Source organism: Mirounga leonina, unplaced genomic scaffold, assembly GCF_011800145.1.
Source record: "Mirounga leonina isolate KUSES-001 unplaced genomic scaffold, KU_Mleo_1.0 Mir_168, whole genome shotgun sequence".
In the NCBI taxonomy this organism is placed as follows: Eukaryota; Metazoa; Chordata; class Mammalia; order Carnivora; family Phocidae; genus Mirounga; species Mirounga leonina.
Window position 1 is genome coordinate 13,532,838 of NW_023270426.1, and position 5,701 is coordinate 13,538,538.

The window sequence follows — 5,701 nt, forward strand, 5'->3', positions numbered from 1 at the left end:
TGTGATATCTCATCATGGTTTCAATTTGCGTTTCCCTGATGATTAGTGATGTTGAATATCTTTTCATGTGTCTTTTGGCCATCAGTTTGTGTTCTTTGGAAAATATATTTTGTAATCTTTTTTTAAGATTTGATTTTAAGTAATCTCTATATCCAACATGGGGCTCAAACTTACAACCCCGAGATTAAGAGTTGCATGCTCTACTGGCTGAACCAGCCAGGCACCCCTGGAAAATGTCATTTTAGTTTTAAAAATTTGCCTTCTTAAAAAGAATGGCAGGATTTGGATCGGAGCACCCCTCCTGTTGCCAGTGCTTTGGCTAAAACCTCTGTCAACTCTCGAGTTACTACAATAGGCTCCCAGCTGCCTTCCCTACTTCTATCTTTGTCCCCTGACAGTCCGTTGACCTCACAGTAGCCAAAGTGACCCACTAATGGATCCCAGATAACCAGTGTTCTTATTTCTTTCCCCACTCTAGATGAGTTTTGCTTATTCTAGATTTTTCTATAAACGGAATCATTTTGTGAGTGCTCGTCTGTAAGCCTCTTTCACTCACCATGAATTTTGAGAGTCATCCTGTCATTGTGTTTATCAGTAGTTTGTTGATTTTTATTGCTGAGTAATATTCCATTGTATGACTATGACAATTTATTCTCTTACTGATGGACATTGATTTTTTCAGTTTTGAGCTGTTACGAATAAAGCTGCAGTGAAAAGTCTTATATGAGTTTTCTTGTATAGGTTCTCATTTGTTTTGAGTAAGTACATAGGAGTAGAAATGCTGGGTCACAGTGTAGGTATATAGTTAGGTTTGTTTTGTTGTTGTTTTTAAGCGGGCTCCAGGCTAGGCATGATCTCACGACCCTGAGATCAAGACCTGAGCTGAGATCAAGAGTCAGATGTTTGAGCCACCCAGGCGCCCCTGTTTAGTTTATAATAGTGTCAGACCTTTACCAAAGTGATTGTAACATTTTATATTCCATTCAACAATTTATAAAAGTCTCATTGTTCTTGATCCTTGCCAACATTTGGTATTGTATTATTATTTTTTTTTTTTGGTATTGTATTTTTTGTATTTTAGCCCTTCAGGTTGGTGTGTAATTGGATCATATTATTTAATTTTCATTTCACTTATTACTAATTATGTTGAAAACTTTTCCATGTACTTATTGGTTGTGTATTTTCTTTTTTGAAATGTCTGTTCAGTATTTTGCTCATTTTAAAATATTGGATTAACTTTTTATTACCAAGTTGTAGCTGTTCTTTATATATCTTAGGTCTTGGTCCCTGTGCAATATGTGCTTTGTGAATATTTTCTCCTAGGCTCTGGTGTGCATATTTATTTTCCTAATGCTGTCTTTTGATGAGCAGAGGTTATAAATTTTGACAAAGTCTAATTTATTAACTTTTTTTTCTTTTATGCTTTTGCTTTATTTATTTATTTTTTGGCTTTTATATTTAGATATATGATCCAGTTGGAGTTAATTTTTGTGTATGGTGTGAGGTGGGGGGCAAAGTTAATATTTTTAAGATGACTATTTGCTGAAAGTACTCTAGGTTTCTTATCAAGATTCCTTATAAAAATTGAGTACTTATGTATATTGCTTTTCTATTGCTGCTGTAGCAAAATATTATAGACTTAGCAGCTTAAACAATACAGATTTATTACTTTAGGATTCTGTAGGTCAGAAGATGCGCCCAGTATTATCACTGGATTAAATCAAGGTGTTGAGAGGGCTGTGCTCTTTTCTGGAGGTTCTAGGGAAGAATGTGTTTCTTTGCTTTTTCCAGGTTCTAGAGGCCACTCACATTCTTTGACTCGTGTCCCTGTTGTGGGTTGAGTCGTGTCTCTCAAAAAGATATGTTGAAGGGGGCGCCTGGGTGGCTCAGTTGGTTAAGCAACTGCCTTCGGCTCAGGTCATGATCCTGGAGTCCTGGGATCGAGTCCCGCATTGGGCTCCCTGCTCAGCGGGGAGTCTGCTTCTCCCTCTGACCCTCCCCCCTCTCATGCTCTCTCTATCTCATTCTCTCTCTCTCAAATGAATAAATGAAATCTTAAAAAAAAAAAAAAAAAGATATGTTGAAGTCCTAAGCCCTGGTACCTGTGAATGCGACCCTACTTGGAAATGGAGTCTTTGAGGATGTGACTTAAATGCAAGATAGGATGAGGTCATCCTGGAAGAGAGTGGGCCCTTAATCCAAAATGACTGGTATCCTTATAAGAAGAGAAGAGACACAGAGACAGATACACGAGTGAAGACCACAGTGTGATGACCAGTTGGAGACAGAAGAGCTCCATCTGCAAGCTAAGGAATGCAGAGGATTTCTGGCAAGCTACAGAGGCTAGGGAGAAGCAAGGGAGGATACTCTCCTACAGGCTTCAGAGGGAACAGGGCCTTGCTGACACTTTGATTTTGGACTTCTAGATTCCAGAACTATGAGACAATAAATTTCTGTTACTCTAAGCCACCCAGTCATGGTGCTTTGCTATGGCAGCACTGGGAGATTAACACAGCCCCCCTCCAACCCCCCCCACCCCATATCCATTTTCAGTGCAAACAGTGATGGATCCGGTCCTTTTCCATTGCTTTGCTCTGGTCCTTCTGTCTTCACATGTCCCCATGATCACAACCAGGAGGCTTCTGTTTCAGTCCCTTTGGGCTGCTACAACAAAATACCACAGACTGGGTGGCTTATAAACCAGAGATTTATCTCTCACAGTGCTGGAGGCCGGAAGTCTAAGATCAAAGTGCCAGCAAAATTCATTGTCTGGTGAGGATCTGCTTCCTGGTTCTGAGACAGCTGTCCTTTTGCTATGTCCTCACATGGGGGAAGGAGACAGTTGAGCTTTCTGGGGTCTTTTTGATAAGGGCTCTAATCCCATGTGTGAGTGCTGTACCCTCCTGACCTAATCACCATTCAGAGGCCCCACCAGCTAATACTATCACCTTGGGGATTAGGATTTCAACATATAAATTTTGGGAGGATACAGACGTTCAGTTTATAGCAGATTCGCTACCTTTTTTTTTTTTTTTTTAAGATTTATTTATTTGAGAGAAAGAGGGAGCATGAGCGGGGGGAGGGGCAGAGGAAGAGGGAGAGAATCCTCAGGCAGGCTCCCCGCTGAGCACAGAGCCTGACACAAGGCTTCATCCCAGGACCCTGAGATTGTGACCTGAGCCAAAATCAAGAGTTGGCCGCTTAACTGACTGAGACACCCAGGGGCCCCACAGATTCTCTGCTTTTTTTTTTGAAGATTTTATTTATTTATTTGACAGAGAGATACAGCGAGAAAGGGACGCAAGCAGGGATAGGGTCAGAGGGAGAAGCAGGCTTCCTGCCGAGCAGGGAGCCCGATGCGGGGCTCGATGCGGGGCTCGATCCCAGGACCCTGGGACCATGACCTGAGCCGAAGGCAGATGCTTAACAACTGAGCCACCCAGGCACCCCCAGATTCTCTGCTTTTAAGGGCTCATTTGATTACATGGGTTCACCTAGATAATTAGGGTAATTTCCCATGTTAAGATCCTCAGCCTTAAGCATATCTGCAAGGTCCCTTTTGACCTGTAAAGAAACCTATTCACAGGCTCTGGGTATAGAAATTCTGGGGGTGCTATTAGCTTGTCTATCATAACTTATATTTTCAAATCTTCTGTAGCAAATTTAAAATGTTTTTATATTCAGAAATTAAAAACAAATGTCCTTTTAAAAAATAAAAGATTCTCAGATTGAGTTAAAAAAAAAAAAGGAGCCAGAAAAAACCTCTTCCCATGAAACATATAAAATAATATTAATAAGCTTCAACCATGAAACTACTGTTTCTTTGTTAACTTGTTAATGTATATGAATATTAGTTTAATTACTGTGTTTGGGCTTACCTATTAATGCATATAAACGTTAAGTTTAGGATAGTTAGTTATATATTTGGGCAAGCGTATATTGCAGGGCATTCCTTAATGTGTTAATTTTATAAAAAGTCTTTATTACATGGGGTGTACACCCAAGAAGTTCATTACGAATACAGTGCAGGTTTGGAGAAATTACATTATCCCAAAGTGACTTCAATCAATAACAACTTTGGTTTTATAAAGGCCACCTGGTAGATCTATTTTCTTAAGGAAAATAAATTTAACACAGATTAAGTAATTATTCCTGCATTATGATATCATAATTGCAAGCTTCAGATCATCTCTTAAAGACTGTTTTCTAATGATCATTTAAAAAAGCAGTATGGTAATTTCTTTATGAAGATCTTGAATAGACATCTATAAGATGAGTGAAAATAACCAGCTGTCCTAACACCCTGCAAACGAGTAGCTGTGGCCTGGGAAACACAACCATAGTACAGTTTCACTCGGAAAGTGCTGGGTCTCAAAACGACTTAGGTGACCCTAGAGATTGCATGCTTTGGAAATCTGTGTTAAATGATTTAAAAAGCACAGAACACGCATAGGTCAGAGATGAATGCAAGAAATTTAAATAAAATTGGTTGATAAAAATGTGAGTGTGGAGAAATAAACGATATTAAATCAATATATTATTTTTAGATAGGATTGCAGTTTTTAAAGTTATGTAACTAAATCAATACAGAGAAAATAAAACTTACTGTTATATACACTTCCTAAAATTTATAGATTCAGTTTGGCCCCACACTCACTCTTTATCTGTAACAGTCTCTCTCCACTGAGAAAAGGGGCGCTCGTCTTACTCTTGGGCTTGCCTCATATTCGGGGGGGGTTGTTTGTGTTACATTAGGAGGCATGATTCGTTTGCTGGCTGGTCAGGTGGTGGCTTTGGATGGAGTTGGGAGCAGGGGCTCGGAAACACAATGCCTCGTCCGGCTCTCTCTGATTCCAGCCTGATTGCAGTTTCCTCTTTTGAAGAGGGATTAGGCATTTAGGTTTCTTGCGTAGAAATAGCTCTCAGGAGGACCCCGAGGGTTGCGCATACGTCACTAGCTATCCCTTCATCCGCCCTTGAAAGAAACTTCAAGGGAAGGAGGGAAGTGGATATTTGTAGTATATGGAAAAGATCTATGCTGTCAAGCAAATCACTTTTATTATCAATAGCAAAATGGAGCTTACAGATACACAGACTTTCAGGTATGTGGTTATCTTTCCCTTATTTTGTTTTTGCTATAAAACAAATACAAGGGCAAAGTAAGACACATAAAGCAGATAAAAACAAATTTAAAACAGACCAGAAAGCTTTTTTTTTTTCCCCCCTGTTCTGAAGACTGTGTGTCGCAGGACCGAGGGTGAAGAATTAACTGCAAGCTTGCTGGAGAAATAGCTGACCTAACTGGCATTTGGAGAAACTGGTTCTTTAAGATGTGAACTGGCTTTGTTAGGCCATATGCATTTATTCTTTCAAAAATGTCTTGTGTAATTATTTATTCTACACAAAGCTTCACATGCATGTATTCAGTCAGCCCACGGCACAGTTGAGCGGAATATTGCCGGAAAAACAGAGGATGACAGCAGGGAAAGAAATTTAATTAAAGTGGCTGACACAGAAGCACAGCTTTTGATTTCTCTCTCTTCTCTTTAGCTGGGCTATTTCCACTCTTTTGGGGGCTGCTGGGCTGACTCCTTGGGGATCATGAATGGTTTCTCTTACCGCCATTTTTCTTGGTCCTTTGCGGAAGGCAGAAAACTAGCTCCTGGGCAGAGGGCGCCTCACCTTCCCCCGGCTCGGGCTT